This window comes from Pinus tabuliformis, chromosome 6 (genome assembly GCF_031772625.1).
Source record: "Pinus tabuliformis cultivar Carrire ecotype Pingquan chromosome 6, CPIR1, whole genome shotgun sequence".
Lineage (NCBI taxonomy): Eukaryota > Viridiplantae > Streptophyta > Pinopsida > Pinales > Pinaceae > Pinus > Pinus tabuliformis.
This window is the reverse complement of record NC_142292.1, coordinates 1,506,212,101-1,506,238,652: the sequence shown is the minus strand read 5'-3', so window position 1 is coordinate 1,506,238,652 and position 26,552 is coordinate 1,506,212,101. Positions and strand designations below refer to the sequence as shown.

Sequence of the window (26,552 nt, the reverse complement as noted above, 5' to 3'; positions counted from 1 at the left end):
CACTAACTTTGCTTCTGTTTCATTTAAACCAGCATAAATGATACATTTCATTGTTTCAAAACATGGGTTATCAGGATATTCCTCCATCAATTGTCTTTGAGCTTCAACAAAATGGTTCCCCCCAAGCACATAATAATTGTATTCAAAACATTTTGACTTATCAAATGCTTCTTCGTTGGGAACTTGAAGTGGATCAACAAGAAGCACATAACTAACCACATGAGTATATGGATTGTACCTCATCAATGTCTTCAAGTTGTGAAAATGCAGATGATGTGGCTTTCTGACTTGATATTGGCATTGTCCTTCACTTGCCTTATAGGTTTGTCTGACATTTAACTGAAATGTACAACCACCATCAATTAAGTTTCTCTTTGTCAAATTCTGTCGAATGGCATTTTGTTTTGTTTTGATTATGCCATCATCTAAATCAGCTCCTGGTGTAATGATTTCTCTACTTTCTTTTGAAGTTTCACTAGGTTCTTGACTGCTGGTAATGACTACTTCAAGATCTTCAACTCTACTTTTTTTCATCATAACATTCTCAAGAGATCTATTCTTGGGCATTGTTAATTTTTGTCTTTTACGACCTTCCTCAGTTCCAATGTCATCTTTAGTAATGACAACATATGCTTCATTGTCAATTTCAACTTCATCGTCCTCAAAAGTAACTTGTTTACCCTTGCTAGATTTATCCACCAGAGGCCTTTTCTTCTGATTCTTTGGATGTAGTTTTGTAGCATCATAAATTACTACATTTTCCATGTTTTCCATATCTTCTTCTGACACTGAGTAAAAATGGCCGACAACTTTCATGATATCATGCTCTATGAAATGAATGCCTGCCAACCTAATTGAACAGCTTTCAACAAAATTCTGCCAAACAAAATATCATATGTTAATATAAACAAAGTTAAAAAAATATAGCGAGACACTTTAAAAACGCAAAATAAAAATACAAATAACAATACTTACGATGTTTTGTGTCATCTCATTTACGATTTGTTTACACAACTTTGTAGATACCTCTCTCGTGTCATATAATGAATATGATAGTCGGTATTTAATCCTTTCATGTGACTTGGGAGCTTTTCTAAGTACGTAAACAACTTCAGTGTTTGGTACCGAACACATATCTATGACTCTTCCCATCACCTCCAAATTTTCATTATTATGGGGTATATCAATGTATAGATATATATTCACAGTTGTGCTCTCTCTTTCTTTCACATACCAGACTCTTGATGGAAATTTCACCTCTTTTGAACTTTTCCAAACTGAGATTAGCTTCTTATCACTTAAAGCACTTGAAATATTTGTAGGCATGAGCTCAGGTGGAGTTCGTTCACCAATGTTTTTTGAAGATACACCTTTAAGACTCTTTGGTCCAGAAAGATTCACAGAAATTTTCCTTGATGCCATTTTCCTAAAAAAAACACATAAATTAGTAAATAAAAAAACATATTAACTTAAATTAATAACAAAGATATACCATAAATTTTTTATTTGTATAATCAGAATTTCCCAGCCACCTCTAACGGGCAAGCGGGTCGATGGACGAGCGGGAGGTCAGGTGAGGGATAATGAGGCTAAGTGGACATTTAGGCAAGTATGGGCGAGCCCCTACCCATGCGCCCCACACAACCCCCTAAGCTTCCCCCACTCCCCAGCCCCCCCTCCCCTTCCCTCACCCTACCCCCTACCGTCCCCCCACACTCCCGCACCCCATCCCCCCTCGCTCCCTGCCCCCAAAACCCCTCGCCTCTCGCGCCCTAACCCCCAACCCCCCCCCATCCCCCCAAACCCCCTACACCCCCCAACCCCTCCCGGTGGCCGCCCCTCCCCACTGCACCCACCGCTCCCCACACCACACGTCCCCCCCCAGCCCCCGCCCACCCCTACCCTTCCCCACCTCTGCCCCCGTGCCCTACCCCATCCCCCTGCCCCCCCATCCCCGTGCCCTACCCCTTCCCCTACCCCCCTTCTGCCCCTGCCCCTACCCCTACCCCCACCCCCCCAATCCCCATACACACCCCCTTCTACCCCTACCCCCCCCCCCCTACACCCTACCCGCGCCCTACCCCCCCCACCCTAACCCCCCCATCCCCCCCCCTACACCCTACCTGCGCCCTACCACCTTACCACCCCACCCCTTACACCCTACCCGCGCCCTACCCCCCTACCCCCCCCCCCCAATCCCCTACCCTTACCCATCCCCACCCCTATACCCTACCCCCTCCCCACCCTTACGCCCCCCCCCCCCCCTACCCCCTACCCTTACCCCTACCCTCGCCCTACCCCACTACCACCGCCCCCCCCACCCCCTAACCTTACCCCCCGCCATCCCCCTACCCCCCCTACCCCCTACCCGTGCCCTACCCCCCCCCATCCCCCCTACCCCTACACCCCCCATTCCCCCCCGCCCCCTCCCCACCCCGCACACCCTCCGCCCCCTCCCCCTCCCCCTCCCACCCTGCGCACCCCTCCCCCTCCCCCACTCCTACCCCTCCCCGGCCCCCTCCCTGGCCCCTCCACCCACCCCGCCCACCCCTCCTCCTCCCCCGCCCCCTCCCCAGCCCCTCGGCCCACCCCTTCCCCTCCCCCTACCCCGCCCACCCCTCCCCCTCCCCCGCCCCCTCCCGGGCCCCTCCGCTCACCCCGCCCACCCCTCTTCCTCCCCCTTCGCCCACCCCGCCCCCTCCTTGGCCCCCTTCGCCCACCCCCGCCCTCCCCCTAGCCCCATCCGCCCATGCAGCGCCACCGCTGGGCCGCCCCGCCCTGCCCGACTGGCGGCAGGTCGATTCCGGGAATCGACCCACCGCCGGTCGGGCGGGTTGATTCCGGGAATCAACCCGCCGTCGGTCGGGCGGGGCGAGGCGGCCCGGGGGTGGCACAACCGACCCGCCGCCGGTCGGGCGGGTCAATTCCGGGAATCGGCCCGCCGCTGGTCGGGCGAGGCGGGGTGGCCCGGGGTGGCGCAATCGACCTGCCGCTGGTCGGGCAGGGCGGGGCGGCCCGGGGGTGGCGCAATCGACCCGCCGCTGGTCGGGTGGGGCGGGGCGGCCCAGGGGTGGCGCTGCATGGGCAGAGGGGGCCGGGGGGGACGGGGGGCGGAGGGGCCCGAGGGGAGGGCGGGGTGGGCGGAGGGGGCCGGGGAGGGGACGGGGGGGCCGGGGGGTGGGCGGGGAGGGGTGGCCGGGGTGCGCGGAGGGGCCGGGCAGGGGACGGGGGGGGGGGAGGGTGGGTGGGAGGGGTAGCCGGGGTGGGCGGAGGGGCTGGGGAGGGGGCGCGGGAGGGGGAGGGCTGGGCGGTGTGGGCGGAGGGGTCGGGGAGGGGGCGGGGGAGGGGGACGGGTGGGCAGAGGGGCCGGTGAGGGGGCCGGGGAGGGGGAGGGGTGGGCGGGGTGGGGAGGGGGTGGGAGGGAATGGGGGGGATAGGGGTAGGGGGGATGGGGGGGGGTAGGGCGCGGGTATGGGGTAAGGGTAGGGGGTAGGGGGAGATGGGTATGGGGGGGGGGTAGGGGGTAGGGCGCGGGTAGGGTGTAGGGGTGGGGATGGGTAAGGGTAGGGGATGGGGGGGCTAAGGGTAGGGGGGGTTAGGGGCGTAGGGCGCGGGTAGGGTGTTGGGGTGGGGATGGGTAAGGGTAGGGGGTGGGGGGGTAAGCGTAGGGGGCTAGGGCGCGGTTAGGGTGTAGGGGGGGGGGGATGGGGGGGATGGGGGTAGGGGCAGAAGGGGGTGGGGGGGTGGGTAGGGGGATTGGGGGGGTTGGGGGTAGGGGCAGGGGCAGGGGCAGAAGTGGGGGCGGTGGGGGCGGACGCGGGTAGGGGGGATGGGGCGCGGGGGGTGGGGGTGGGTGTATGGGGGATGGGGTGCGGGGAGCGAGAGTGGGGTATAGGGGGCAGCCGAAAAGGGGGGATGTGGGATAGCGTGGGGTGCGGCGGCTAGGGGCATCGGAGTTAGGGTGTGGGGGTGCGGGTGGCGAGGGAAGGGGGTGGAGGGAGAGGGGGCATGGGGAAGGAAACAAAGGGGGAAGGAGTTAGGGGTTGGGGCCCATGGGGCTGGGGTTAAGGAAGGGGGGGAGGAGTTGAGATTGGAGGGGAATGGGAGTTAGGGGGTGGGCTTATGGGGAGGAGAGTTGTGGGGTAGGGAAGGAAGAGTTGGGGAAAGGGTGCATGGGTGGGTGAGTTGGGGGTGGCAAGGGCTGGCGCATGGGTAGGGTAGAAGGGGGAAGAGGGCATGGGTGAATGGGAAAGATCATTAACGGGTTGGGGGAAGGGGGCATGACGACGGCCTACCCACGGTTATTGGGTGATTGAGTTTTATTAGGCCCACCATGCTCACGATTGACATAATTGTTATTTTGGCTTTGAAAAATTATTAATTAAAAAAAAAAAAATCGTTAAATTAATTTAATATGAAAATTTTGAAAAAAAATTGAACTTACCTTTCAATTGCGATAATTCTTCGTTGAATATGTTGTTGATAGCAATATAGCTGCTCCACAAATTCACAAGTCTTTCAACGAACTTCAGAAAACCTGGATGTGAGGTAAGTAATAGTGATAACGAAATTTAATATATAAGTAAAATTGCAAAGATGTTTTTCTGTACGATTAATGTGGGATAATTTATTTTAAATTATTATAGAGCGAATATTGTAGAGTTATTTTACAATGGGTTGAATGTGGGATTAATTTGTTTTAGAATATATTATAAAAATTAAAAAAAAAATAGTTGTTTAGTAAATATTATATACTTTAACTATTAGAATAATTAATATAGAAGTTGTAGTTTACAATTTGAATTTCAGCGATTGATTTCATAAAAAAATTTAGTTTACGTTTTTCAATCAATTGTAGAATAAAATAATAAAGGTAAATAAATCTAACAAATTTTTGGAGGGAAATATTTTCGCGAAAATTTTTGGAGGGAATAATTTTGGAGGGAATATTTCATTCTTTAAGCTATATAATATTCTTAGGAGACTCCATTTGTATCATTCAACATCTTCTATTTGAAAGGGATGGATTGTTCTGATGGTGAAGTTTCAATTTATACACCATCAACATCTTCATCGCGTAACAACTCTATTCATATTGATGAATATAGCGGGAATTCTTCCACTATGAATAGAAAGTTAATTCTTCCACTTAGTCCCGATTCTAAAGACTACGAGAGCAGCATTGATGAAAGAGGGGATGGAGAATTTCAAATTAATAAAGAGTCACAGATTCCACTTAGTCCAAATTCTAGGGACTATGAAAGCAGCGGTGATGAACAGCATGATGGTGAAGTTCAAAAGAATGGAGTGTCACGATGTCCACTTAGTCCTAATTCTGAGGACTATGAGAGTAGCAGTTTTGAAGAGTGTGATGGTGAAGTTCAAAAGAATGGAGGGTCACGGTGTCCACTTAGTCCTAATTCTGAAGACTATGAGAGCAGCAGTTTTGATGTGCATGATGGCGAATTTCAAAATAATGGAGTGTCACGATGTCCACTTAGTCCTAATTCTAAGGACTATGAGAGCAGTAGTGATGAAAAGTGTGATAATGAATTTCAAAAAAATGGAGTGTCAAAGTGTCCACTTAGTCCTAATTCTAAGGACTATGAGAGCAGCAGTGATGATGAGTGTGATAATGAATTTCAAAAGAATGGAGTGTCTAAGTGTCCACTTAGTCCTAATTCTAAGGACTATGAGAGCAGCAGTGATAAAGAGCATGATGATGAATTTCAAAAGTATGGAGTGTCACAGCGTCCATTTAGTCCTAATTCTAAGGACTATGAGAGCAGCGGTGATGAAGCGCGGGATGATGATTTTCAAAAGATTGGAGTATCACAATGTCCTCTTAGTCTTGATTCTAAGGACTATGAGAGCAGTAGCGATGAAGCGCGGGATGATGATTTTCAAAAGATTGGAGTATCACAATGTCCTCTTAGTCTTGATTCTAAGGACTATGAGAGCAGCAGTGATGAAGAACAGGATGATGCAGTTAGTCCTAATTCTAATCAGTATAAAGGTAGCAGTGACAAAGGATAGGGTGTAGCATCTTCAATAAGTAAACAGCCACATTTTCAACGTAGTCCTCATTCTATGGACTATGAGAGTAGCACTGACAATATACATGAGGAATCATATCCATTAAACATCGAGTCAGATTTTCCATTTAGTCTGAATTCTAAGGACTATGACAGTAGCACTGAAGAAGGGGAAGATGAAGGGTATCCTCTCCGTCAAAATTTTAAAATCAGAGCTGATCATAGTGTGGATAACATTCCTCTTAATGATGATGAAAATCCTTATAAAAATGATGATCCGATGATGGAGATGTTGCCAAGAAATATTGTATCGAGGAGTAGGAGCAGACCTTTTCGTATCAATGCAAACTATTCTAGTTATACAAGGGGTAGAGCAGAATATCTGAAAAGAAGAAGTTCTATCAGCGCTCTCATTTCAAGTGAATGTTGCCAAAAAAATTGCTTGAAACGTATGGATTTCACATTTGCATTAGAAAGCATGAAGAGATATTTGTCAATGAATAAAAGCATGCAAAACTCATATTTAGTTGGCTGCATGCAATCTACATTGTCAGGTTATGATTATCATATTAGGAATTTATTATTGTGTAGAAAAGTTTTCAAAATGTTTCATTCAATTGGGAATTTTCGTCTCTCGAGAATTCAAGAAAATTTGGAAAAGGATCCCACATTTTATTCAGAAGTACGTTATAAAAGACAGTTTGGGCCATTATCAAATACTGCAATGTCATGGATGAAAGATTTCTTTTCAAAGCATGGAGAGTGTATGCCAAATAGAGAGACAATACATATTCCAGATAATTTTTCAAGATGAGAAATATACAACTTATACAAAGAATATGCAGAAATTGTTGAGGGAGAGGGCCAATTTATTACATATCAACATTTTGTGAAGATATGGAAGAAAGAATTCAATAATGTTCGTATTCCTAAGAAGACAATGATGGGGATTTGCAGTACATGTGCTTCTCTTAAATAAAAAAGGGACAAATGTGAAGGCTCAGAAAAAGGTAAGTGTTCATAACTTTTAGTTTTAAAATTGTATAGTCATCAACTATGAAAAAATATTTCTTAATGAATTTCTTTTATGTTGTGTAGATTTAATTGTCAAATAACTTCAGGAGCATCGCGAACAACAAACAAATGAAAGGAAGAAGTTGTACAAGCATCGAAAGAAGTGTTATGATAATCCAAATAAATATTTGGGTTTGATAATTGATGGTATGGACCAGAAGAAAACACTTTTACCACATTTTGTTCGCACACCCAAAAATCTACAAGAGGAAAATTTTATTCAGTTTCACTTGGTCGGTTGTATGGTCTTCAATGGGAAAATGTTGCCAAGGGTGTACTTCACAGCTCCAACTATTCATAATGATGCAAATCTGACCATACCCATAATTCATGATGTGATTTCTCATTGGTCTGGTAATCTTCCTGAAGTTTTGTATCTACAATTGGACAACAATTGCCGTGAAAACAAAAATCAGGTTGTTTTTGGGTATCTGAACATGCTTGTTGAATTGAGAATTTTTCAAAAGGTAAAGGTTGGTTTCCTTCTTGTTGGGCACACTCATGACCATATTGATCAGATGTTTAGTCGTTTTTCAGTCACATTGAGGAGGAAGGAAGTTGGGAGCTTGCCATCACTAATTGAATGTATTAAGAAATCATACATGCCAGAGCCTGCTTTTGAAGTGTTGGAAGAAACTGTTGACATGCGAAGGTTTATTCTAGGATCATATGGTGAGGGGAAATGCATTGAACAACTTAATGATATTAGCTTCCAACATCAATTTCGTATAAAAAAAATTGATGGGAAAACACTAATATGGGGCAAGAAGTTTTCAACTACTACAGAATGGGCACCATCATCAGGTTTGCAATTTTTGAAGTTCATTCCAGATTGTCCAATATTTTCATCAAAAATATTGTTATTACAATCAGTTGGTGAAGTTCAGAATGCACACAGACAGAATAGACATATAAATTATTCTGATTTCCTAGAATAAATTAAAAAATGTATTAGATATACATATGAGTACTTTGACATTGTTGATTCAGTTTGGTGCGAGTCATTTTTCAATAATCAAAGTGATATCATTTAAACAACAACCAATGAAGATATATCTTTGAAAAATCCATTTATTTGGCCACAAAATGTGTCGAATGAACAAGAGGAAGTAAACATTGTTGAACAGCAACAAACTCAAGGTATTATTAATTCTTCACAGGTAATGCAAAGAGAGATGTATATTGGTTCCAGAAGATCTCGTGCACAACGTGAAGCCATGGAAGATATTTATAGGGGTTCAGTACATGATATTAAGGAGGGTTGCATGATTGCAGTGCTAGCAGATGGAGATCCCAAAGGCTATCCATTTTGGGTTGCTAAAGTTATAAAGGTCTTTACAGAAAATGCGGATGTTACAAGTGTTGAAGTACATTGGTATGCCACAAATACACACCCATTCAATGGTGTGTATAAGCCAGAGATGGTAGTTGACAAAAAAAATGGTGGAAAAAGAAAAAGAAAGGGTACAAATATAAATCGTCGCCGCACAGACATATTACAATTGGAGGATGTTGACATACTTGTTTATGACTTCAATTTAACAAAGAGAGGAACTCTTCGCTTCAAGACGACAGAGATTCTGAAAAGGTTGTTACCAGAAGGAACAGTGTTGACATGGGAGTCTGCTGAAACCAGTCGTAGATATAGAAGACCTTTGAAACCTGGAATGTTGGGCATGCATGTGGACTCAGATGGGGCACTAGTTGATGAAAGAGAAGAATATGGAACATCTTCGTCAACATCCAGTCACTCATCTGAAGATGTGAATTGTGATGGTGTGCAAGAAAATATGAGTGATTTTGAATAATTGTTTAAGACAGATTATATAACTGATGTATGCATCATATCTTCAAATAAAATTAATGTTTTCCATATGTTGTTAAATGAGAAGTTATGAAGCATTTTTATGTTGTTGGATTATGTCTTAAGTATGATAAATTTTATTTTTTAAGTATCTACAATGCAATATCAAATTAGAGATATAATGTCTGTTTTATTCAGTATACAAATAAAGACTTTTGAATTCATTCAGTGATATTATTTGTTCATAATGTCATGGTTTTTTAATTTTATAGTTGAAAAAATTTCAATTTCTTTTGTATCTAGCATGTTGTGGTTGAAAACATGTTAAATTTATACTTAGGAAAGAAAAATGATATTCTACCATAAACATTAATGTGTTTTTTCCTTAAAAATTAACTTTGTTTGAGACATAAAAAATTGGTTTTATTAGCATTTTTTAAAAAGTTTGAAAATTGACCGTAAAAAAAAAAATCATTATTCCAGTATCATCACTTTCGTTTTGAAGCTATATTTTGCACGAAAATTTCGTAGTCACTGCCATTTTTAAAACACATTCAAAATTGACACCTAAAAAAAAAACATCGTTCCAGTATACACACTTTGCGTTTTTAGCACTATTTTTGATGTTTTTTTGGGGTTTTTTGGCCAGAGTTCCCGTTTTGAGTTTATAGTTCCCGTTTCAAAGTTTACATTGTTAAGTAAACAAAAGTTTAAAATAGGCAAACATACTAGTAAAGGCATACTTGATTATATCCATTCCGATGTTTGGGGACCAGCCCCTACAACTTCATATGGTGGTTCGTCTTATTTTGTATCATTCATTGATGACTTTTCTAGGAAAGTGTGGGTCTACATGTTGAAATGGAAGTCTGATGTTTTTTCAGTTTTCAAGCAGTTTAGACCATTGGTAGAAAACAACACTGGTAGAAAAATAAAATGTTTAAGAACTGACAATGGTGGTGAGTTTACTTCCATGGAGTTTGACAGCTATTGCAAGGATGCAGGGATCAAGAGACATAAGACCACGGTTTATACTCCTCGGCAGAATGGAGTTGCTGAATGCATGAGCAGGACTCTTCTAGAGAGAGCAAGGAGTATGCTGAGTAACGCCGGGTTGCAAAAGGAGTTGTGGACGGAAGCGGTGGCAACAACTTGTTATGTGATAAACCGATCTCCATCAACGGTGATAGGCTGCAAGATTCCGCAAGAGGTATGGAAAGGACACCCTTGTGACTATTCTAAACTCAGGGTGTTTGGTTGTGATGCATATGCTCTAGTGCCTAAACATCAGCGAACTAAATTAGATCCAAAGTCGAAAAGGTATATCTTTGTTGGGTATGGTGTTGGAACAAAGGGATATAGATTGTGGAATCCTACTACCCGCAAAATCATCATCAACAGAGATGTAAAGTTTAATGAATCCTCTCTTGTACAGTTAGATGTAGATAGTAGATTGAAACATGATGATGTATCTGACTTTCAGCACATTCAGTTTGATAGCATTTCTAATGATAGTCATGATGACCATAGCTCAGATACTAGCCATGAACAGATTTCAGAATCAGATCATGAATAGGGTGTAGGTCTAGATCATGAACAGGTCTCAGATATTGATCGTCAAGAAGTTCCTACAGATGGTAGTCAGCCAATTGAGGAAGCGCCAGAAACATCCTTAAGGAGGTCGACAATAATCAAACGTCCACCGAGAAGGTATGATGATTATGTCACTTCTGTTGCATTTTTTGCTAATGACGATGAACCTCTGTGCTATCAGGAAGCAATAGAAGGTTCGAAACATGACAAGTGGAAAGCAGCCATGAAGGACGAAATGATGGCCTTAGGTAAGAACGGCACATGGGATCTGGTTGAGCTTCCGAAAGACAGGAAAACTGTGGGGTGTAAATGGGTTTTCAAGCTGAAATGGGGTGCGAATGATACGGAAGACATGTACAAAGCGAGGCTCGTTGCAAAAGGGTTTTCTCAGAAAGCCGGCATTGAGTTTCATGAGATTTTTTCACCAGTGGTTCAAATTGTTTCAATTAGAATTGTGTTAGCATTAGTGGCTTTTCTTGATTTAGAGTTGCAGCAATTAGATGTTAAGACTGCATTTCTACATGGAGACTTAGATGAGGAAATATATATGGAACAACCAGAAGGGTTTGTTCAGCATCGTAATGAGAAATTTGTCTGCAGACTCAAGAAGTCATTATATGGCCTAAAGCAGTCGCCCCGGCAGTGGTATAAGAAGTTTGATTCTTTCATGTTGAGTCAGAAATATGTTAGAAGTGAATATGATCATTTTGTTTATTTTAAGCAATTTAAAAATGGCATATTCATTATCTTAGTATTGTATGTTGACGATATGCTTTTAGCAAGAAAAAGCATAGAAGAAATCAACAGGTTGAAGGCTCAGATGGCAAGGACATTTGATATGAAAGATCTAGGAGCAGCAAGACAGATTTTGGGCATGGAGATTTCCAGAGACAGAAGCAATGGTAAGCTATGGCTATCACAACAAAAGTATATTGAGAAAATACTTTTGAGGTTTGGTATGAATAACGTGAAGCCTGTGTCAGTCCCTCTCGCTTCCCATTTCAAGCTTTCTTCGAGTGTATGTCCTAATTCAGATGAAGAAAAGGAATTTATGTCTCGAATTCCATATGCTAATGTAGTAGGGTGTTTAATGTATGCGATGGTGTGTACGCGACCAGATATTTCACATGCAGTTGGGGTTGTCAGCAGGTACATGGCAAATCCGGGTAAAGAACACTGGTCAGTAGTGAAATGGGTGCTTTGGTATTTGAGAGGCACAAGTAGTTATTGTATTACTTACAATAAGAGTAGTGAATATGTTTGTGGATATGTTGATTCTGATTTTGCAGGTGATTTGGATAAGAGAAGGTCAACTTCAGGGTATGTCTTTACTCTTGCGGGTGTAGCTATTAGCTAGATGCCAAAGCTACAAAACATTGTTGCTTTATCCACTACTGAAGCAGAATACATTGCTGCTTCGCATGCTTGCAAAGAGGCGGTTTGGTTGAAAGGTTTGCTTGGTGAGTTTGGTAGGTTACAGGACAAGATCAGGTTACTTTGTGATAGTCAAAGTGCAATACATTTGGCTAAGAATCCGGCCTATCATAGTAAATCAAAGCATATTCCAATTAAGTACCATTTTGTAAGACAGGTTATCACTGAAAGGGGAGTCTCTCTTGAAAAGGTGCATACAAAGGAAAACTGTGTAGACATGTTCATGAAACCATTTTTGTTGGAGAAGCTACGCTGGTGTTTGGCTTTTCTTGGCTTGCAGAAAAGATAAAATAATAAACAAACAGGGCATCAGGCTAATTGTTGTCAAGGCGGAGATTGTTGAGATTTTATGTTTCATAAATTAGGCAAAAATCTCTAATGTGTGACAACAATAGGAATTTGTTGCTCCAGGTTGTTGGGAGGCCTGTTAATGCATCCTAAATTTGAGTTGAGAGGATTTATGAGGCAGTTAGATTCTCCTTGCTATAAAACACGTATCCATACAGATTGTTTTAGAGGTGTGAGAGTTTGTGAGGATTTGATTAATTATGTAATCTCCTGTTTGATTAATAAGATTGCTGATGCCTATGTTTGGTGGACGTAGCCCAGATTGGTTGGGTGAACCACGTTAAATTGTTGTGTCTCCTATGCATGTTTTTAATTGCTGAGTATATGTTTTAATCTGCTGTGCATCTGATCTCCAACATTTGCAAATTTTAATAGGTAGTTATTTCTTTTCAGAGCCAACCTGTTTAGCCCATCATTCTTGCATCTGGCTAAACTTCTGCAGATTTTCATGAATACATTTTCACTTTCTGTTCTTCATGCTTCAGTCTTTGATTCACTAAATATTGGGACTTCCGAAGGAGTTTCCTGATCTATGAAATTGAAATTAGAGTTTTCTCTTAATTTAATATGAATGAGGCATTGTGTATGAATCATAAATTTTATGAAAAATCTGGCTAATGAACTTGTGGGAGATTTGTAATGATTTCGAGCCGTGAGATTCCTTGAACTTAGATCTTCAGCAATTAAGACTAGTAGGTGTAGTGTAATCAACCATATTTTGGTATTGAATTAGTTGAGAGTTGGCACTTCTTTATATTCAGGAGTTGGCGCTTGTTCATTTTAACTTAGCTTAAGCTTCTGTTATTATCTTGAGGCTCCTAAGATATATGAAGTTTGAACCGTTGTATCATATTATATTTAGTTGACACCTTTAAAGTGCCTCTTGGATGGTTGTGCGGAGGATTTGTTTAATTATATATTAATAAATATACATTTGAGATTGTTTTTGTTTAATAATAAAATAATATGTTGAAAATATTTATATGTAAATTTGGATGGTTATGTATCAGATTATCTATATATATGGAATATTTTGTATTCAGAAAATATAAATAATGTATAACTTGAATCTATGTAATTTGTTTATATATTTAGTAAATAATATGTTATTAAAGAAAATATATTAATATAATAGCAAAGTTGTTTTGTTCACATAAACAGGTTTTTAAAAATTAATATTCTAAGTAGAGTGATAAGTTTTAGGATATCTTATCTATTTTAAATTTAAAATAATATTTTTTAGCAGATTTATGGTGCATGAAAAGTGAGTAAAAAGGTAGATTCTTAACATAATTATGCATAGGGCTAATCTATTTGTTCTTCCACTAGATGATAATCTTGGTCTAGTCTTTTTACTTGCAGTTGGGAGAGAATTGATGCACAACATGATTTTTCTTGACTCTCATTTTTTTGTTTTAGCACTTTACTCATTACAGTTTTTACTTACTAATATATATTCCCATGATTTTTTTTTTTATATTTTTCTCTATTGGTATTTGTATCAGGAATCTAGTGACTTATGTTTTCTTCTATTTCTTTGTCTAGAAAACATATTTCACTTTTGCTTCTTCCTCTCCAAAGTTAATTTCATTTCTTGGAGTATGAGGTGTATGCTCCCAATATATTGTAGGAGAGTTTTCAACATTAATATGAATTCGAGTGTGGGGAAGGCATTTTAGACATGTCCTAAATTTGTTGTGTTGGCCTAAGCCATGCAAAGGCCTACTTGATGTTATATTGATTCTTAATATGCTATGATGTGATGGTAGGGTGACAAAAAGTAAGGGATTGACTCAACATAAACAAAATGTTGGGAATATAGGTTGGCAACAGTTCACAAAGGGGAGAGGTAATAATAGTATTATAAGGGTGTTAAAGTATTATAAGGGAACATGATGGGTCAACTAGTGAGTTTGCCTCATCGAAGGAGAGGATGATAAGTAATGAGAAATGGAGAAACAAAGCTATAAAATAAAATAGGAGCAACAACAAAGATAAATTCCTTCCTACAATGGCTTTAATAGGAAAAAGAAAAGGGAGAGAGTAGAACTAAGAAAAAAAGCCAAATTGAAAAAAGAATTAAGAAATGAAAGAGTTTAGGGAGTAGTAAAACATGCATGGTTCACACAATGAAAAGAACAAATACTCTCAGAATTAAGATAATCATGCAATACTCTCAGAATTAAAATAATCATTGAAGAAGAATTAAGTTATCTTTTGTCCTAGCTCCTGGTCTCCTCTACTATAAGAACCCCTTTTTGTTCCTTGGGGAGGACTTCTATTATTATTTTTTGAACCATCAACTTATTTAATAATGATTTTTCCTTAATGTATTTTATATTGATTTGTGGTTGGTTATTTTGGATACAAAATTTAATCAATGGTACATATTCTTATTTCATTAATGGTATATTTAACAATTTGATTAAGTAAGCATGAAATAAATCATATTATAAGAAAATTTAAATTGTGTATATTTATTTCAAAAGTGTGAAGTCACGTTAATTTGATGGTAAACAAGTTATATGATAGAAAAATGAAATTCAATTTTGTCGGTTTGATACCTCCTCAAAAATATTATATTCTTAGCACTTTGTAGTTATATCTAGTAAACAATTTTTGTGGTGATCACCGAGAAAAATAATTGCAAATGAAGGAGGACACTAATTTCTATAATGCTATTAATTACATAGATTTTAATGTTATAATTTTTGTAATGACATTACATAGATTTTAGTCCCTAAAATGTTTTTCAAGGTTTTGATAGGAAGTAACTTCTACAGATTTTTCATGAGTACATTTTCACTTTCTATTCTTGATGCTTCAATCTCTCATTCACTAAATATTGGAACCTCTGTAGGAGTTCTAATTCATGATCTATGAAATTGAAATTAGAGTTTCTCTTAATCTAATAAGAATGAGGCATTGTGTATGAATCATAAATTTTATGAGAAATCTGGCAAATGAACATATGGGAGATTTGTAATGATATTGAGCTTGGTTGGTTGAAAGTGAGATTCCTTGAACTTAGATCTTCGACAATTAAGACTAGTAGGTGCAGTAGTGTAATCAACCATATTTGGTATTGAATTAGTTGATAGTTGGCACTTGTTAATTATGTTGAGGAGTTATCAAATTAGATGAGAGTTGGGGCTTGTTTATTATCTTGAGGAGTTATCTATTGAATTTTTTTGGTAAGTTTAGTAGGATCTTTCTTTCATTCATTTTCAAAGCAGGTTACAACCAGAAAAGACATTTTGTGGCCTCAACTTGCCCATTGGGAAACCATGTATGTTGGCCATCGGAATGCATTATAACTCATCCAAAATCATAGGTTTTCAAGTCTATGAAGGTTAGTCTTATAGGCAGGAATGTCTAAAATCTAGTTCACACATAATATCGTAACATAGGTACTGCGACAAGACATATACATACTCAAAATATAACAAAAAGAAATATATAAAACTATTCATCGAAGGAATCCATAGAATTTGGGTCCTCTACACTAGAACCTCATAATTTGAATAGAGAAAGAAACAGAATGTGCTTCTCAATATGACCCACAAGGACATTCTGAATTTGAAATTAAACATGTTGGAATTCTTTTTGAATTTCCTAGAATCCAAGATCAACTCTGATAGATCATGATCCATACATGATAGCTCTGGATACTATGCTCTTCATCATCTAATAAAGATAGCTTTCCTGCTTATAGCCGACCTCGGGTATGGTGAGAACTCGAGGATGCTCACCTTGTTGGTTAAGGTCTGCCTCCCAACTTGCTATCAGTTCTCTCACCCACTCATGAGTACTTATAATATATGCATGAGCCACATCAATGATGTGTTGGGTGTCCGATTTCCTTCCACTTCTTCTTGACGGCATAGACTAAGATGCTCCTTGTCCTCGGTTGCATCTGCGACCCCCATTTCCAGACTCACTAGTTCCCATGGATAGTTGTTATAGACATATTTGGGCACCGCAACCCCAAAATAATATGTCCATAAACTAAGGGCTCCTTAAGTCCCTAAAAGTGTTTTTTCACACCCTAAAGGATCATGGTCAGCTGATTACATCATTTCCTCGAAGTTCCACGTGAAAAACTACTCAAGAACTGGCCAAAACAGGACCATACAGACTGCTCCATGGGAAAGGTGCTATGCATATTGACTGCCTAACTGGAAAGGTGTGATGCATACTCAAATGGCCTTCTGTGGGGGGCGATGAGCGAGAATAGACAAATGGCAGATACAGTTTGCAAGGTGGATGATCATGGAATCTTCCAGAAACTTCTCCTGTGACACTTGCCTCTCTAAATTCACCCAGGGATGAGTAAGAGATCATGAAATCGCCAAGTGGAACCAAGAACTATCAGTGGAATGACACTAATAAAAAAACCAGAGCTCACTCACACCCTTGCAAGACATTTATATATGGATCCCTCATTTGAGAGATCTGGAGGCTAGAATTTTGTATTTTGTAAGGAAATGTTGTTGGTTTGCTGAGAAGATACATTGCATTGTTGGGTGATTTTCTTGTTCATGAGGTGAAGAGAGATTCTACAATTGGGAGGATGATGCTAGATCAGACAGTTGGGTTGTAATACTCTTACATTACTATTAATAAAGTTCTTTGAGTTTTCCTCCATATGATCTTGTATTTGTGAATCTTATTGTTTATGAATGCAATTGTATGGTCAATGTGTTTCTGATTCCATATTGTTTATGACATTTTAGATAGAGATGATTTGATATCTTGCTGTTACTTTGACTCTAGAGGTACTCTTTGAAGCGGGACAAGTAGGAGAGGGGTGGCAAATTCTATCAAGGAAAGGAGAAATCAAGCTAGGATAAAAGTGAGAGATCCAGGTTGGTCTTCTATTCTTCTCTTCCATCTATCACAGTTAAAGGAACTCTTGAAAATCTTTCATTGTTTGTTTCTAAGATAGCTACCTATCTTAGTGGGACTAGCAGTTCGAATCGACACTAGTTTTCCTTGAAAACTAGTGTCCAAATCGAGAAACTAACATGGTTGCTAGTGATTGTGCTTCCCCATCCCAAGTGCTTATGTTATCCATCTCAAAACAGCAAAACGATGCTTTGATATCTACAAGGAATAAGGATTATGGAAATCCACAATTTTCGAATGACAAGGCTGCAAATCAATCAAGCAATTCAACAACAATTTCCTCGGAAGTTGTTCCACCAATCATTCCTAAATTAACAATAAATCCACCTAATGGAGTAGTACATAAATCGACATTTAATCCTCGTGCTCGAGTAGCACAGAGTTATAATATAGTGGAGGATTTGGCCCAATCGCCATCTGACATGTCGACATTTGAAGTACTACAAAATTGTCCATCCAAAAAACAGGCTTTGTTATCAGTGATTGGTGGGATTGATCCAGCAGATTCCAATCTAGTGGCCTTTAATCATAAAGGATACGAACCTCAGTTACCAGCATAGCTCGCTTTTCTCATACAGGTAAAAGCCCTCAACAAAACTATTCATCGAACAATAATTGATGAGGGAGCATCTACCTATATTATGTCAATCAGTTATTCGAAAACTTTAGGCTCTCCACCCTTGTCATGATCATCAACGACATTGAAATCATTTGATGGAAGAACATACATGCCATATGGGATATTAAGTAACTTTCAAATCGAACTAGGGGGCATGATAGTAGAAATTGAAGTCGAGGTCATTGATGGAAACCTTGATTACAACATCCTACTTGGCAGGCCCTAGATTTATGCTATGGCTACTATTATGTCAACATATTTTAGAAAGATTGCATTCCCCTTTCAAGGCGGGATCACAATCATTGATCAACTCACCTTCCTCCCCAATAGTTCTCAAGTTACCGGAAGCATTCCATTGATCCATGGAAGCTCTCAATCGCTTCAAAGTATTGAAGTAGATCTCCTAAAAGAGCCTTCATTAATGGGCACTTTTTCCCTTCCGCCTCTGAGTAATTAGCGGAAGTGGCCATAGTGGAAACCTATCACATGATATCTTCTACATTGTCAAAGATTGAGAAGAATCCCAGACATTTTTTTAGCATGGATCATCGCTAGGTGTTGCTCCCAAGCCCTATAGAATTGTTGTAGCAATCAATATTCTGGGCATGGGCAGCAAACCCAAATCAACGCTTAGCAATCGTTTGGTAGATAGGTCTCTAGAGTATGGTACCTCTTCTGATCCTTGGTCACATGTACACTCTATAGATGAAGGAATCATTCAGTTAATGATGATAGAAGAAACATGATGGGAAGATCACCACAATTGTTCCTGACCTCAAGATAACAACAAGGATTACTCTAACGACCTTAATCATCCTTCAATTATTTATTTTCTATCGAATACTATAAATACGGTGGATTCAGAGTGAAATCTGTCCAATATTGAAGAAGTTATTGCCATTAATATCTCGACCAAAATAGATGTTGTAGAGAATATACATGTTGGAAAATCTTGTTCTCCTTTAGAACTGGAAATATACTATGCTCTCTCACAAATTCAGAGATGTCTTTGTTGGTCATACGAAGAAATGCCAGGAATTGACGCAATCATCGTTGAACATGAAATCAAGATGTATCCTGATGTTAAACCAATAAGACAATGGCTTTGATCAGTTCACCTGAAGAAAGCTCCTACCATTAAAGCAGAAGTTGAAAAAATTTTGCACCCTGGTTTTATCTACCCTATTCCCCTCACTGATTGGGTATTGAATATTGTTCCTGTGATGAAAAATCAAGGAATGATTAGATTGTGCATCGATTACATGGATGCAAATCAGGCTTGTCTAAAGGACAACTACCTTACACCCTTCACTGACCAGATTATTGATGAATGTGCCGGATGCGAAGTCTTTTCATTTATGGATGGATTTTTCGGATACAATCAAATAAATATCCACCCACATGACCAATCAAAGACTGCATTTATATGTCCATGGGGCACGTTTGCGTACTGAGAACTACCTTTTGGTTTGAAGAATGTAGGGGCAACATTTCAAAGGGCAATGAACTACGCCTTCCATGACGTCAAACACATCGTTCAACCATATCTCGACGATTTACAGGCTCATTTGCAAAAGCGGACTGATCATCAGCATCATTTGAGAGCTATATTTCTACGTTGCCAACACTATAAGATACGACTCAATCCACACAAGTGTGTGTTTTGTGTTGGTTCTGGTTGGTTGCTTGGTTTCGTAGTTTCTAAAGATGGAATTCGACTCAACCCATGTAAGGTTCAGGAAATCATCGACATGCCTCCACCTTCAAATTTTCTTCGGATTCAGAAACTCCAAGGGAAAGCAAACATTCTAAGGAGGTTCATTCCAAATTATGTTGAACTTGCTAAAGGTTATACACGTATTTTGAAAAAATAAGTTCCCTTTAACTAGGATCAGGTTGCACAAGCTTCATTTGATGCTTTGAAAAGTTCCCTAGTAAAAGCATCATTAATGTATCCTCCTGATTATTAAAAAGACTTTAGCCTGTATCTCGCTGCCATAGATATGACCATCACAATGGTTTTAGTACAAGAAGACAATGGAATAGAACATCCTAGCTTTGGCAGCTTTCCAAGAAGTACAAAGATTTTGACACTATATACTCTTTCGCAAAACTACCATCTTGTCAGATTGCAACCCTATGACCTACATCCTGTCACGTCAATTGCTACGGGGAACTATTCAAAATGGATAGGCATTTTGCAAGAGCTTGATCTAGAATTCACCAAATCCAAATCAAAGAAATCTCTGGTATTCGCGGAGTTACTTTGTGACCTCCCATCGTGGTCCAACAATTTGACATCTCAAGCATCGATCATGGATGAAACATTGTTTCTGATATCATCAAGCGACCCGTGGTACGGAGATATACTAATCTATCTCCAAACCCAAACCTTTAGGCCTAACACCTCTCGCTCAGAATAGTGATGTACTCGATACCAAACCAAAGGCTACATGATCGTCGGTGATACACTTTACCGTCGTGGCGTCGATACAGTTTTGCGAAGGTGCCTCATGCATGAGGAGGCCGAAAAAGTCCTAAATGACTGTCATTCAGGCGCATGTGAGTGGCATCTATCCAGCTATGCTACAACATAGAAAGTCTTGTGAGCTAGCTACTTCTAGCTTACTATCTTCAAAGATTGCATAATAGCAGTAAGAAGTTGCCATGCTTGTTAAATTTTTTATCGTAAAACCAGATTACCACCCGCACCTCTGCATCTAGTAGTTGCTGTTGGGCCATTCGCTAAATGGGGCATAGATTTCATGACATGTAACCCCACCTTGGTCGGGGGGCATGGGTATATCATAGTTGTTGTCGACTATTTTACAAAATGGGTCGAGGCGATGCCTATGTTAAAAAACATCGGTGAAATGACTGCTCTTTTCTTTTTCAATCATGTAGTCTCTAGGTTCAGTGTTCCATAGGCTATAGTCACAGATCATGGATTTCATTTTCACAATCACATGATGGTTGTATTGACTGCCAAATTAGGACTGTCCCAGGATAGTTTTACTCCATATTATCCAGAAGCTAACGGACAGGTTGAAGCAATCAACAAAGTAATTAAACGTATGCTGCAGAGAATCATTGGAGCCCACAAACAGGATTGGCATTTAATCATGTACTCATCTCTATGGGCATATAGAACCTCGGTGAGGAATGCAACCAGGTTTACACCCTTTCAGTTGGTGTACGGCCTGGAAGTTGTCTTACCGATTCAATGTGAGATTTCATCTCTAAAGCTCGCAATCAATATACTCCGTGAAACTTCAGAGGAAGAGGCTCATTTCTTGGAACTAATCTACTTGAATGAAACCCGTCGTGACGTTGCACTAGCTAATGAAATGCATAAGAAATGTGTCAAAGCGCAATTTGACAAAAATTTCAAGCCTCGTGTCTTCTCCGAAGGTGACTTGGTCTTGCTCTATGATCAGGACTCTGATAAATTAGGAGCAGGTAAGTTCCAATCATTATGGATGGGCCCCTACATTGTTAAACAAGTATTAGCAAAAGGAGCCTACGAGCTGGTAGATTACGATGGAATTCCACTATCACAACCTCGGAATGGGTTGTATCTTAAGCGATACTATGCTTGATCAAGTGTAGTTATCTCTTTAAATGCTTTTGTTTCATTTTTGTTTTCGTTAAGAGTTGTCATTTTGGTTAAGTAATCCACTTTACACTTATTGCAGATGTCGGAATTTTTGGAAACATTCGTTGGGTACGCCAACGGAGTTAGTCATAGAACGCAAAACTTTCTTATATAGCCTGGGCCATCTTTGATCCAAGCGGCAAGTTAGTGAGTTTCAGGGGGATATGTATTGGTCAATCAATGAACAACATTGTTGAGTACAATGCGTTGATAGAGCTTCGTTGTGATACCATTTCGCATGGCATACGCCAACTTATTGTCAGGCTAGATTCACAACTCATCATTATACAGCTTACTGGCATCTATTCAGTTTGGAACCTAGCTATCTATCGTATGTTCCTAAGAGGAAATATTTTGGAAAGGCAGTTTGATTTCATTCAATATCAACACATTTCCAGAAACTTAAACACTTTAACTGATTCATTAGCGAATTATGTGTTAGATAGACATTTGCAACATTTGTATAAAAAAGCATTTTACATCAACACTTGCATCTGGACCACATATCTTAACCAAAATAAACTCCGAAAATCAAAAATATATAATGGTTTATAGTTTCACATAATGTTTTGTATACAAGTAAAAATTGGTCGTGCGACCAAGTAACTCAAAAGTAAATACAGAAAAGCAACCTATACTAATGATGTTGGTGATAACATGTCACTGCCTATGCGATCATATGCAGGAGCCTAGTCCATCAACTCGGAAAACTAGTAGTATGGCATTGTAGCCTCAGAGGTAACTTGTCAGTCCTCACATCCTGGATACCAAGGGTAAGACCCTCGATCTTATCGTATAATATTGCCAGGATCTCTGCTATGTCCAAATCACAAAGGACAGCCCTCCCTACAGCTTCTCTTGCTGGAAGGCCAACTGCCGCCCCTGGGTGCGCCACTGATATCACTGGCCCAACATCTTCATAAGCACATGAGTTTAATTAGTCTTGATAAATTGCAAAAAACATTATAAAACTTATAAACAAATATATGGTCAGAATCTTTACCTATCACACCCCACTGCTCGCCAGCCGGCACTGCCAAATCCGGTTCACCTCAGAAGTCCATCCCAACATACGGATACTCTGAGAAGATCATCTCCTGTCGGTCGAACTACTTAAAGAAGGCATCAAAGAAAGTAATCTATGGCTGACCAGCATGTCTGGCCATGAGATCAACCCATCTCTACATCCTGGGTTCCCTCGGTGCTGGAAATCTTAGTGAAATATGTTGTGGCTACATCAATGGGATCCTCTCTAAGGCAAATATAATCAAAATGGAATCGTATCCGAAGTTCTAGGATCTTCCATTCTTTACCTTGGAGAGCTGTTCTTTTATCACTTGAAGTACTGCATCACACTAGTTTAATACCTTTCGTTCCAAGCATTCTAAAGCATACTGCACATAAGATCTGTTCGCCAAATGAAGAGCTCGGGGTTAGCTCCAACCTAGTCCTAACAGTGCGGAGAGTAGTCCACCGGATCTCCTGAAATCAGCTAATGGAGTTTGAGGCAGAAAGCCACTCCAGAGCTCCAAATCTCAAATTTGAAATGAAATGGTAAAAATGAGAGGTAAAACTACTTTTATGTTACTATTCATGTAGTTCAAGTAAAATTTTAGTTTTTATTCATTTTTCAATACATGTATATGTGTATTTCTAATCAATTTGATGGAGCAATTGAGCAGGTTGAACGAATGAAAAGAATTTGAAGTGTTAATTGGTAAACTAAACATCATTGACCAATATCAAGAGCAATGTTCCCATAAGGTTCAAGCTCGTTAAAAAATCAACCCGCACTGAGCACATGTTGGCACAAGGTTCAAGCTCATTAAAAAATAAACATGCCTCTAGTAAATAACCTTTTGTGATCACTTTGTTATCTTCCTTTTTTGAACTTTGGTTGTGTTCCTTCCGTCACCTCCATTTCATTCGGCCAACCATATGCTTGCACTTGATTGTTTACCCTTTTCAGGAACATCTACAACAAGTGATTCTGATTTCCACCCTCTTCACACTATCATATTTTGAGAAGTTCAAAACTTACCTGGAACCAGCTGCTACCCAGAAACATCACTCATTCCTAAAAAATGAGCATGTTTTAAACTCTTTTTAGACTCGTTAAATATAAAAAGATCATCGAGCTATTAGCCTTCCCAGCTCATTAGAGTAAAGGGAATGCTATCCCTCTCATGTGTTTTAATATTTTTGGAATTGAGGGATTATTAAATGAAAAGATCGAGCGCTTGTCTTTGTCGGCTCATTAAAACTATCGAAAAGTAATCCCTTTCATATTATTTTACATTTTTTTAGACTTAAGGGATTATGCCATGAAAAAGGACTATTGGAGTCTCCTTTTCATCCATTTTCAGACTCTGTAAACAAGAAAAGGACCGAGTTATCTTTGCCATTAAGCTCGTTAAAACAATAGTGACAAACTTGTCCACCCAGACAAGAACGAGTCTCACTAATGCTAGGCTCACTAAACACAAAGCGACAGGTTTGCCCGAAGGGAAAATTGTAGACCAAGCATATGTTATCCTCCTCAATCTTGTCAAAAATAAATAGGTATTGGTGAGCAATGACTGGGGAAAAATGGGAAGAAAACTTGAAGAACTCTATTGGTAGCAAGTCGCTCTTGAACATGAAACTTTCACTCCATCACCGTGATTAAGTTGGGTTGGGTTTCTGTTCACTGTCACCATTGGTCCACCGTTCCATCAATGGGGTTAATGCTACCAGTCCATATTAGTGTCGCCTATATGTTCAAGAGAAGTCATTCATAAAATTCACCATCCAACAAACCCCTCATCCACTGCATTACATCCATGCTTCATTTTTCATGACCGCCATTCTTGAACTTCATATCATCAGATCATTTTCACCTCCACAAAAAATCATTTTCTCCATTTGGCATCGTAGATGTGGGATACATCAAGGCCCTCCTATGAAAGGTCACTTCTTGTCGACATTAGCTCATTATCCAAGAAGTTGACTTAGAAACAACCCTTTTAGTACTTTGAAGCTTGCATGCCTCAATGGCAAGTTTCTCACTTTCGGCGACAGGTTTACATCAATGACCTTCGACAGAAAGACTTTGTGTGGTGTTCAACATCAGCTCATATATTCACACCACGTGAATTGTACTGTAGTACCTTGAGTTTCATCATCATTATCATTGATTCCTCTTGCATCTATTAATAGCTTACATCATCGGCTGGTAATTAGACGACGCCTTTCCATGTTCGACTTTAGAACATCTTTTCACATGGATCGACTTGCACATTGGGTGAAGATTGCATGAGTTTTGAAGACCCTGAATATAGTTTCATCCATCCGAGCTGCGATATATTCAGGAGAAAAAAGACATCAATTGTGCACAAAAGCTGCACAGATAGTCATCTAGCCAGGGAAGATGACTCTTCATGCGAAGAATCACAAGTCTGCAACAAGAGATGATTGTTTGTCCTATGTACATGAAAATGAATTTATAAAGCTAAGCATGGGAATGCTTGCCTCAGCTAGATCGTGAAAATAATATGATGATGATGTATTGTATTGTATTTTATACAGGTCACCTTCTAGTTCGAATACCTCGGATCCTCATGAATAAAGCATTTCACCCAACATCAGAAGATTTACGACCTCATGCTTTAGGGGGCATCTAATATAGACATATTTGGGCACTCCAACCCCAAACTCATATTTCCATAAACTAAGGGCTCATTAAGTCCCTAAAAGTGTTGTTTCATAGCCTAAAGGATCATGGTCAACTAATTACATCATTTCCTAGAAGTTCCACATGAAAAACTACTCAAGAATTGGCCAAAACTGGACCATATAGATTGCTCCATGGGCAAGGTGCGATGCATACTAACTGCCTAGCTGGCTAGGTACGATGCATACTCAAATGGCCTCCTGTGGGGTATGATGAGAGAGAATAGACAAATGGAAGAGATAGTTTGCAAGGTTGATGATCATGGAATCTTCTAGAAACTTCTCCTATGACACTTGCCTCTTTGAATTCACCCAGGGATGAGTAAGAGATCATGAAATCTCCAAGTGGAACCAAGAACTATCAGTGGAATGAAACTAATCAAAAACACAGAGCTAACTCACACCCTTGCAAAACATCTATATATGGATCCCTCATATGAGAGATCTAGAGGTTGGAATCTTGTACTTTGTAAGGAAGTTCCGTTGGTTTGCTGAGAAGAGACATTGCATTGTTAGGTGATTTTCTTGTTCATGAGGTGAAGAGGGCTTCTACAACTAGGAGGATGATGATGGATCAGACAGCTAGGTTGTAATCCTCTCTTATACTACTATTAATAATTTTCTTTGAGTTTTCCTCCATATGATCTTGTATCTGTGAATATTATTGTTTATGAATGCAATTGTATGGTCAATGTGTTTCTGATTCCATATTGTTTATGATGTTTTAGATAGAGATGCTTTGATAGTTTGTTGTTACTTTGACTCTACAGGTACTCTTTGAAGCGGGACAAGTAGGAGAGGAGTGGAAAATTCTATCAAGGGAAGGAGAAATCAAGCTAGGATCAAAGCGAAAGATCCAGGTTGGTATTCTATTCTTCTATTCCATCTATCACACTTAAAAGAACTCTTGAAAAGCTTTCATTTTTTGTTTCTAAGATAGCTACTCGTCTTAGTGGGACTAGCAGTTAGAATCAACACTAGTTTTCCCTGAAACAATGGTCTTGCCATATATGTCAATGGTCATGTACTTGACAGTCACTCCAATTATAAATTCCTCAAATAATTACAAATGATAGTATAAAGAAACAAGAAGCATTAAACCCAAGCAAAGTGAAAGAAGAACAGTATGTGACTACCATTCTCTAGTGGTTATTTCTTCTCAAAGACATCTCATAGAATACATTAAAGCTAGAAAGGGTTTGTCTCTGCAAGATAACATAACACCCGCCCACCCTTCGAACCACTTCCCATGTATGCAAACACCAATACATTTTATGAACAAAACCTTGTTCAACCAAACATGGAAATAGCCATTCCACCTGAGTGGTACATTCCTTCCACACACATAAGAAGCCCAAATTAAACCATATG

General features: G+C 40.1%; 1 pseudogene; it reads left to right on the top strand.

Moving 5' to 3' along the window:
- Window positions 1-1,553: 1,553 nt before the first annotated feature.
- The window catches only part of LOC149264373 (eukaryotic translation initiation factor 5A-2 pseudogene), a 43,424-nt pseudogene continuing 18,425 nt past the window's right edge, over window positions 1,554-26,552 (top strand).